Genomic DNA, 10964 nt, shown 5'->3' on the forward strand with positions numbered 1-10964 from the left:
ATCCATACTTCACTCTGTTGTCTGGATCATTTTCCCGAAAGTTGTCCAGTCCTTATCTCCTTATTCCTCAAGATCCTCCACTTCATTCATTCAATAGTATTTATTAAGCGCTTACTATGTGCAGACCACAGTACTAAGCACTTGGAATGTACAATTCAGCAACAGAGACAATCCCTGCCCAATGATGGGCTCACAGTCTAAACGGGGGAGACAGACAGCAAAGCAAAACAGAACAAAACAAAAACAAGACAACATCATCAAGATAAATAGAATCAAGGGGATGTGCACCTCATTAACAAAATAAATAGGGTAATAAATAATATATACAAATAATATCTACAAATGAGCACAGTACTGAGGAGAGGGGAAGGAGGAAAGGGGAGGAGCAGAGGTGGAGGGGGAGCTGAGGGAAAAGGGGGAGGCTCACTCTGGGAAGATCTCTTGGAAGAGGTGAGCTCTCAGTAGGGCTTTGAAGAGGGGAAGAGAGTTAGTTTGGCAGATGTGAGGAGGGAGGGCATTCCAGGACAGCGGTAGGATATGAGAGGAAGGGAAATCAAAAAGGAGGTTGACACAATAATACAGTCAGGATATTTTGAGAGTTTGTACCAGCACAATAGTCTGGATAGAGAAAAAACTCCAGGTGAATCTAGGTGATTGCCCATCCAGCTCCTCATCAAACAGAGACTCCTTACCATGCTGCTGTACTAAAGGGTGGGAGAGAATACACTGGTAGGAATTAAATAGACACAGTCCGAATTAAATAGACACAGTCCCTGGCCCTCAAGAAGCTCACAGTCTAAGAATATAAAGGGGAAGAGGGGACTGGAGACAGGCACATTAAGAATGATAAAACAATAAAATGTGTAAGTAATCTACAAGATAAGGACAAGATTGAACTTTTTTATAGTATTTGTTAAGAACTTACTATATGCCAGATATCAAACAAAACACTAGGGAAACAAGCTAATCAGTTTGGTCATAGTCCATTTTCCATGTGGGGCTCACAGTCTTAATCCTCATTTTACATATGAGGTAACAAGCAGAGAGAAATTAAGTGATTTACCCGAGGTCAGACACAGTAGGTAAGTGGGATAACTGGGATTAGAACCTGGGTCCTCTGACTCCCAGGCTCATACTCTTTCCACTAAGCCACATTGCTTGGGAGAGTACAAAAGGGTTGGAATACATGCTCCCTTTCCCAAGTGCTTAGTTCAGTGCTTTGCACATAGTAAGCCCTCAATAAATGTCATTGAATAAATGAATGAATCCCTGCCCTCAAGTAGCTTACAATCTAGTGTGGATCGCAACATCATTTCACACTCACACATTTGCAAGCATACCCAAATGAACTAGTCAATTAATTCCAAGAGCAGGAGAGAGACGTACAGGGAACCACCTCTTCTTGCATCTTGCCAGATCAATGCTTCTCTGAGTGGGGATTTGCTCTTCATGTTTCCCGCTTAGTGCTCTAACACAAATCAGCATGGCCTAGTGGAAAGAGCACAGCTCTGCCACTTCCCTACTCTGTGCTCTTGGACAAGTCATTTAATGTCTCCACCAGTCTTATCCCACCGGGGGACAGGCAGAGGATCAGGGTATCATGAAGTGCTCACAGAGCTTATTTTAGGTACCAAATACATCCTTTCCTGAGCAAAGTGACCACAGCATAGAACTGATGCTGTGTTCATATACCTTAAACCAGTAAGAGGTTACTCTTTGCCTCTCAAATTGGGCAACTATTTATCAGGATTCCTACTGGGAATTCCCAGTTTACGATCACCCTAAGTGATTCTAGTCAGATGCTTTCACCATGGATGGCGTAGTTCCAGAAAACATTCCCTACTGGCAGATTAAAGACTGAAACCCAGGACTTCTTATTCTCAGATCTGTGCTCTTCCCTTGGACTAACAGTAGGACGATACTCTGATCAGTGCAGAAGAGGTAAAAGGTACACCCCCTATCCTCAAGGATTTTACAGTCTAATCGGTCTGTTTGGTGCAGTATTGGTAGAGATGAATCAGAAACTGCAGAAACTGAAGTAAGAATTGGGCCACACATTCCCTTGTAAAAGATAAGACCCTATCAGTCAATCAATCAATCAATGATATTTATTACAAGAGTACAAGAGTACATGGCAATATAGTTGATAGGATCCCTGTCCTCAAGGAGTTTACAATCAAGAGGTAGAGTCAGGGGTTAAATTACAGAGGGGAAAGGTACAAAATTGCTGTAGAGCTCGGGGTGGGGAAGACAACATAAAATAGAAATTTGTAGTAGTTACATTTCACCAAGTAACTCTTGGAGCTGGGAAGCAGTATGCAAATCTTCTGCCCTGACAGAATTTTCAGGTGAATAGCTTTAAACACCTTATATTGCTTTGAAAAATAATTTACTGAACAGTCTTCAATGGTGTAACTAAAATGAACTCTGGAGAGATGATGTGAAAGAAGAAAGGGAAGAGGAAAGAAATAAGATGGGAGCCAAAAATAGGAGGGGGATGGGAAAAAAGAGAAAGGGAAAGAAGGGAAAGGAAAGAGGAATTGGGAGGAGGAGGCTGAGGGGGAAGAGAGAGAAGCAGAGAGACACAGAGTCAGAGAGAGGTAGAGAGAAAGAAAGTCAAAGTCAGATATATATATAGAGAGAGAAAGTCAGAGAGACAGAAAGAAAGTAAAAGTGAATGACTGTAAATTCGTTATGTGCAAAGACCATGTCTGCTAATTCCATTGTCAGAGAAATATGCAGAAAGTAAGAGTGAATGATTGTAAATTCATTGATGACACCCCAAACTCTTGCCTCTCCCCACTGCAGTCCATACTTTACTCTGTTGCCCGGAGTATCTTTTTACAGAAATGTTCAGGACATGTCAATCCCTCCTCCTCGAAATCTCCAGTGGTTGCCAGCCACCTCCTTATCAAACAAAAATTCCTCACTATCAGCTTCAAAGCTCTTCATCACCTTGCTTTTTCTTACCTCACCTCCCTTCTTTTTTTCTACATCCCAGCCTTCACACTCCGCTCCTCTGCTGCTAATCTTCTCACTGTGCCCCGATCTCACCTGTCTTGCCACCGATTCCTCCCGGCCCACATTCTACCTCTGGCCTGGAACGCCATCCCACCTCAAATCTGCCAATTACTCTCCCTGGCCATCAAAGAATTACTGAAGGCACATCTTCTTCAAGAGGCCTTCCCAAACTCAGCCCACTGTTCGTCATCTCCCACTCCCTCTGCGTCACCCTGACTTACTCCCTTTGCTCTTCTCCACTCTCCCAGACCTACAGCACTTCTGTATATATCTGTAATTTTCTTTACTTATATCGATGTCTGTTTCTTTGTATGAATGTCCCTCCCTCTAGACTGTGAGCTCATTGTGGGTAGGGATTGTCACTCTTTATTGTTGTATTGTACTTTCCTAAGTGCTTAGTATGGTGCTGTGCACACAGTAAGTGCTTAATAAATATGATTGAATGAATTAATTATGGGCAAAGAACATGTTTGCTAATTCTATTGTATTGTACACGCCTAAGTGCTTAGTACAGTGCTCTGCACATAATAATTGCTCAAGAAAAATCTGTGATTGATTCACTGAGTGAATGAGAGAGAGAGAGAGAGAGAGAGAGAGAGAGAGAGAGAGAGATTATGTTAGGCGAGGAAGTTACTGAGAAGCAGCTTGGCTGAGTGGAAAGAGGTCGGGCCTGGGAGTCAGAGGACCTAAATTCTAATCCCAACTTTGCCACCACTTGGCTGCTGTGTGACCTTGGGCAAGCCACTTAACTTCTAGGGACCTCAGTTCCCTCATCTGCAAAATGGAGATTCAATATTTGTTCTTCTGCCTTCTAAGACTGGGACCCCCATGTGGGACCTGATTATCTTGTATCTAACCCATTGCTTAGTACAGTGCTTAACACATAGTGAGCATTTAACAAATACCAGGATTATTATTATTGTTATCTCCTATCTCCTTGGAAACACTGTCCCCTGATGGTAGTGGGTAATACCAGTGCCCATTGGTATTGCCCCATGGGTAATAGCTCAGTAATAATAATAATGGTATTTGTTAAGCTCTTATTATGTGCCAAGCATTGTTCTAAGTGCTGGGGAGAATACAAGGAAATCAGGTTGTCCCATGTGGGGCTCAGAGTCTTAATCCCTATTTTACAGATGAGGGAACTGAGGACCAGAGAAGTGAAGTAACTTGCCCAAAGTCACACAGTTGACAAGTGGCAGTGCCAGGATTAGAACCCATGACCTCTGTCTCCTGAGCCTGTGCTGTTTCCACTGAGCCATGCTGCTTCACTAGTTAGTATACAAAAGACCATGCAGGGAATCTTGGTGCATCTTTTGGTCTAGGATGAAATAGATTATGCTACTGAAAAACTTTATTATCTACAAAGTTTTTCTGGTAAACTTATTTCAGAATCCATGTAATAATAATAACAACAACAATAATAACAATAATGATGGAATGAAATAATGCAAGAGGGCGACAGTATGTCACCAAATTCAGAACGCAGAACAAAGAGAACTTCTTATGAAGCGAATATGCTAAATCATTCAGTCATAAAATGTGACAGGGAGAAAGGGTAGTTGAAGGAGTGAGCTGATGTATTCCTATTGTTTTTCAAGAGACAGTTTTCTGCAATGGCTTGCAGACACTGAATAAGCAATGCCTATGAACACAAAAGCAAAAATCAAAGGCAACAAGGATCAACAACTCTGAAGAACATAACTGATTACATAAACAATTTAGACTTCACTGTTCCATTTGATTTCGGTAGGCTTATTTCCATCGGAGCATATCATTACGAAATATTTTCTGTCAGACGTTTCCATTATTACTCTATTTGTGAAGCTTAAATTTAATATTTGAAATATGAAGTCTCTTTTCATACCAACATCACTGACAATGTAATGTAGATATATTTTGGGGAAGGGAGGAAAGCGAAATGAGGTAAACATCAAAGTGAATGAATGAAACAAATGATATTGAATGATAGGTTTAATAATTTAGGGATAAAAACTGAATTTTGGTTGATATCATTCTAAGATCATTTCAGCATAGCTTCAGAAGTTTTCTGAGGTGCACAGCTATTTGCTATTATTAAAGCCATTGCATAGTGCACTAACAGCAGCAGTTAAATTGGTTTTTATGAGCCCAGTTCAGCAGAGAAGGTGATAGTGGAATCTCATAAGAGAAGCAGTGCTTATCTAATTTTGCGGCAGGAAGATGCCTTCCTTGTGAACATATTGTAGAAGCAGCGTGGCTCAGTGGAAAGAGCCCGGGCTTTGGAGTCAGAGGTCATGAGTTCAAATCCCGGCTCTGCTACTTGCCAGCTGTGTGACTGTGGGCAAGTCGCTTCACTTCTCTGTGCCTCAGTTACCTCATCTGTAAAATGGGGATGAAGTCTGTGAGCCCCACGTGGGACAACCTGATTCCCCTGTGTCTACCCCAGCGCTTAGAACAGTGCTCTGCACATAGTAAGCGCTTAACAAATACCATCATTATTATACATTAGCAAGAAATACCACTACTCAAAAGGGAGGAACTGTTTAGGATGCCAGGGACATTATATAGGTGCCTGATAGGTAGAGTATAGTCTAGTAGAAAGAGAATGGGTCTGTGTCTCAGAGGACCTGGGTTCTAATCTTAGCTCTACCCCTTGCCTGCTGTATGACCATGGGCAAGTCACTTAACTTCTCTGCAGCTCAGTTTCCTTATTTGTAAAATGGGAATACAATACCTCTTCTCCCTCCCCTTTGAACTGCGAGCCCCCAGTGGGACAGGGACTGCGGCCAACCTGATTAACCTTTATCTACTCTAGTGCATCCCCTCTCAGGATGGCACCTGGAGAGTTTGCAGTACTCTACCAATCTTGGCTATGGGAGGGAGAGACAAGCAGAAGCCTAACCATTCCATTCTTAGCTTGGCCAGTACCTAGCGAGTGGAAGGCAATCTGCTACAAGTCAAAACTCACCCATGTTGGGCAGCAGCGGCACGGGAAAGAGTCGAGGGTAGAGACTTGAGTTTACTGCTTGGAGGCGGCAATTAGAGGTGGGGCATTCTGGGAGTCATGTGTCCATGGTGTTGCTATGGGTAGGAGATGACTTGACAACGTATGACAAGACTCTAGCACATAGAAAAGTGCTTGTTAAGTAAGCCCTTAACAAACACTATATTATTATAATCACTGTTATCATTATTATTATTATTATTATTATTATTGTTAATTCACATTGCTTTGGGGCAAGAAGCCACAGAAAGACAAACTCCTTGAATGAAGGGATCCGGTCAACAACTCTATTGTACTCTACTCTCCCAAAGGCTTCATTAAGCGCTATGACCCCAATAAATGCTCCATAAATACCCTGAACTGACTGAGAAGAAGCAGCATTATTTAGTGGATAGAGCATGAGCCTGGGAGTCAAATGGTCATGGATTCTAATTTCAACTCTACCACTTGTCTGCTGCATGACCGTGGGCAAGTCACTTCACTTCAGTTACCCTCAGTTACCTCATCTGTAAAATGAGGATTGTCTGTGAGTTCATGTGGGACAAGAACTGTGTCAAACCTGATTAGCTTCAATCTACCCCAGTGCTTAGAACAGTGCTTGACACATTACAGTAAGTGCTCAACAAATACCATCATTATTAGTATTATCATTATTACTATGAGACTGAGAGGAGGAAAGTTTCCCTAATCTGTCAGTTAATCTGTGGTATTTATTAAGCACCTACTGAAGTCAGAGGATGTACTGAGTCACTGGGAGAGAACCATCAGAAGTAAGATACACTTTCTCTGCCTGAAAAATCTCACTATTAGAAGGGGAAGACCGACTGACAAAATGTATTTAGAAATAGTGTGCATAAAGGGGTATAATAGGAAGTAGTTGAGGTATAGAAGGATGAAAGTGGAGAATAAATAAAAATACAAATGAAAATCCTGTGGGCAAGGATTGTGACCAACCTATCTTATATCTAACCCACTCTTAATTCAGTGCCTGGAAGTTTAGAAAGAATGTAACAAATACCATAAAAATCCACAGAAATGAATAACGATGTACACATACCCATAATTGCTGAGGAAAGAATTCCATAAAATACATAAGTACTAAGTTTGACATTGCTGTTGAGTTGACACAGTTAGGGTAGTGTTGAGAAGCAGTGTGGTGTAGTAGATAGACCATGAGCCCGGGACTCAAAAGGACCTGGGTTCTAATCCCAGCTCCACCATTTGTCTGCTATGTGACCTTAGGCAAGTTGCTTCTCTTCTCTGTTCCCTCATCTGTAAAATGGGGATTGAGACTGTGAGTTCCATGTGGGACAGGGACTGAATATGATTTGCTTTTATCCACCCCAGAGTTTAATAATTTTGGTATTTGTTAAGTGCTTACTATGTGTGAAGCACTGTTCTAAGCACTGGGTAGATACAAGGTGATCAGGTTGTCACACTTGGGGCTCACAGTATTAATCCCCATTTTCCAGATGAGGTAACTGAGGCACATAGAAGTGAAGTGACTGGCCCAAAGTCACACAGCTGACAAGTGGCAGAGTCGGAATTATAACCCATGACCTCTGACTCCCAAGCCCAGGCTCACAGTGCCTGGCACATAGACCACACTTAATAAAAAACATTATTATTATTATGTTAGGAAAGGTTGACTGAAGCAGATGGAACCTTCAGAAGATTTTGAAGCCTGGAAGACCTGTGATTGGAAGGGAATTGCAGGTCTAAGATGCATTCTTAATGAGGGGACAGAGAATCAAGAGTAAAGGACCTTTAGAATGTGAACTTTGGAGGAGTGAAGGATTCATTCATATTCATTCAATTATATTTATTGAGCGCTTATTGTGTGCAGAGCATTGTACTAAGCACTTAAGAATGCCAACAGGAAATAGAGGATTGAGATTGCTGATTTAGAAGATGAAGAGAGTTAGTGGAAAAATTCCTCAATGTTTCCAGCTGTGAGATTGGACCCTTGGGTAGAGGAGTGGTTTTCTCTGTTTTAGCTCTGGCTATTGGGAAATCATTTGTTGTCTCAGCAGATCCCAGCAGTAGTGAATGAGGCCAAGCTCAGACCCTTATCTCCATGTATCTACCCCGTAATCTATCAATCGATGGCATTACTTGAGCACCTACTCTGTGCAGAGCAAGAGTACAAAAGAGCCAGAAGTCATGATCTCTGCCTTCAAGGAGCTTGTAGTTTAGTAGGGGAAGACAGACACTTCTCTGACATGGGTTACAATTGTAATCCTCTCTTCTTTCACAGATGAAACAGTCAAGCTCTAAAGGGGTTAACTTGATCTGGACCAAGTGGTGAATTATGGGTGGACCAGGATTAGAACTGGAATTGATACTCTGAACCAGGTCCTAAATCCAGGCCTTATTTCCTGAATGAGGACTTCAGAAACAGAGGCTATGGGGCTCTACTTATGATTTAGAAGTTCACGAAGAGCAGAAATGATGTGTTAGGAACATCCTGCATACTACAGCCCTTCCATGAATATAAATTCAGCAACAAAAATTGTTTGAAAAACCATTAGGGAACATAGATTGCTTGAGAGTTGCCTTTGGCCTCTATCTGCCATATCTCTTCCCCTAACTGCTTCTATAGATCTCAATATCATTGCTCTGTAATTCCACTCAATGTGTTGCACAACATGAGCTTTGGTTTAAAAAGGTGACGGCATCACTATATTACAAAGAACATCAGTAAATGCACTTACAGAACCTCACCTCTTGCCACCGATTTCCATCAAAATAAAACACAAAGGGATTGGAGAGGAGAGTCTGAGGGTATTTGATTGCTTTTAGACCTGATTCTTATCACGGCCTCTTGTTATATATTTTTGCCTCTGTGTTGGCCGGGACCTATTTTCATGGCCAAACAATGACAATGATATGATTATTGGGGTACATTAAAGGTTAGGAGATACTACTAATAATAATTCTGGTATTTGTTAAGTGCTTACTTTGTACCAGGCACTGGGATGGATACAAGCAAATCAGGTTGGACACAGTCCTTGTCCCAGGTGGGGCTTAGTCTCAATACCCATTTTACAGGTGAGGTAACTGAGACACAGAAAGAAAATTACTTTCTCAAGATCACACAGCAGACAAGTGACAGAGCCGGGATTAGAACCCATAACCTTCTGACTCCCAGGCCCACGCTCTATCCACTATGCCATGCTGCTTCTTTTTGCTTAGACGCAGAGTTCACAATCAATTTTATCCCCATTTTACAGTTGAGAAAACTGAAACTCAAGAGCCATTAAGTGAATTTTCTGAGTAATAGTAATAATAATACTAATAATAGTATTTGTTAAACACTTACTTGGTGCCAAGCACCGTTCTAAGTCCTTGAGTAGATATAAGGCAATCAGGTTGGACACAATCCCTGTCTTGCATGTGGCTCACAGTCTCAATCCACATTTTACAGATGAAGTAACTGAGGTAACTTGACTTGCCCAAGGTCATACAGCAGATATGTCATGGAGCCTGGATTAGAACCCACATCTTCTAACTTCCAGGCTTGTGCTTTTTCCACTAGGCCATGCTGCTTCTCTAATATGCTGGGTGGGTAGTTGAGAATTGAACCCTGGTGCCCTAACCAGTGTTTTAACATTTGGACCAGGCATCTGGCTAAGGAACAATAGTGACACAAAAGGTGTTCAGGATAATTAACAGTCACAGTAAGGCAACATCTTTCGAACCCACTGACATGTGTTAGAATGATCTTACTAAGTGTGTCTGGAGAAATTGGATGCCACCAGAGAAGCAGAGTGGCTCAGTGGAAAGAGCCTGGGCTTGGGAGTCAGAGTTCATGGGTTCGAATCCTGGATCTGCCACTTGTCAGCTGTGTGACTTTGGGCAAGTAACTTCACTTCTCTGGGCCTCAGTGACATCATCTGTAAAATGGGGATTAACTGTGAGCCTCACGTGGGACAACCTGATCACCCTATATCTACCCCAGCACTTAGAACAGTGCTCTGCACATAGTAAACGCTTAACAAATACCAACATTATTCATTCATTCATTCAGTAGTATTTATTGAGCGCTTACTATGTGCAGAGCACTGTACAAAGCGCTTGGAATGTACAAATCGGCAACAGATAGAGACAGTCCCTGCCCATTGATGGGCTTTCAGTCTAATCGGGGGAGAGTCTAATCCCATAACATTATTATGGGAAGCAGCGTGGCTTAGTGGAAAGATCCTGGGCGTGGGAGTCAGAGGTCATGGGTTCAAATTCCGCTCTGCCACGTGTTAGCTGTGTGACTGTGGCCAAGTCATTTCACTTCTCTGTGCCTCAATTCCCTCATCTGTAAAATGGGGATTAAGATTGTGAGCCTCATGTGGGACAATCTAATAATAGTAATGTTGGTATTTGTTAAGCGCTTACTATGTGCAGAGCACTGTTCTAAGCGCTGGGGTAAACACAGGGGAATCAGGTTATCCCACGTGGGGCTCACAGTCTTAATCCCCATTTTACAGATGAGGGAACTGAGGCACAGAGAAGTTAAGTGACTTGCCCACAGTCACACAGCTGACAAGTGGCAGAGCTGGGATTCGAACTCATGAGCCCTGACTCCAAAGCCCGTGCTCTTTCCACTGCGCCACGCTGCTTCACAATCTGATTACCCTGTATCTCCCCCAGCTCTTAGAACAGTGCTCGGCACATAGTAAGCACTTAACAAATACCAACATTATTATTCTTTCTCAAAAAGGGCCTGCATGTCTCATGATTTTTAAGTCAAAAAGATAAATGTTAAACCTAAATTCCACAATCCCCATATGGGCTTTTCTTTAGACTTCCTTACTGTTTCTATTAAGGCTTGGTGCCTTCCTAGTTCATTCAAACCTCCATGGAAACACTACCAGAAGTAATGCAGATGACATTGGGGCATTCTGGGAGAGATGTATTCATAGAGTCATTATGGGTCAGAGATGACTCGAGAGTGTAAGACAAG

At 42.2% G+C, this 10964-nt stretch overlaps 1 non-coding gene across 1 annotated transcript; it reads left to right on the forward strand.

Annotated features, from left to right (window-relative positions):
* The first annotated feature begins 5823 nt into the window (after positions 1 to 5823).
* LOC114816103 lies at positions 5824 to 5961 on the forward strand. Its single transcript, XR_003763887.1, has one exon. It is a non-coding gene; the product is annotated as a small nucleolar RNA SNORA7 (small nucleolar RNA).
* The last annotated feature ends 5003 nt before the right edge of the window (positions 5962 to 10964 follow it).

This window comes from Ornithorhynchus anatinus, chromosome 1, assembly GCF_004115215.2.
Source record: "Ornithorhynchus anatinus isolate Pmale09 chromosome 1, mOrnAna1.pri.v4, whole genome shotgun sequence".
Lineage (NCBI taxonomy): Eukaryota > Metazoa > Chordata > Mammalia > Monotremata > Ornithorhynchidae > Ornithorhynchus > Ornithorhynchus anatinus.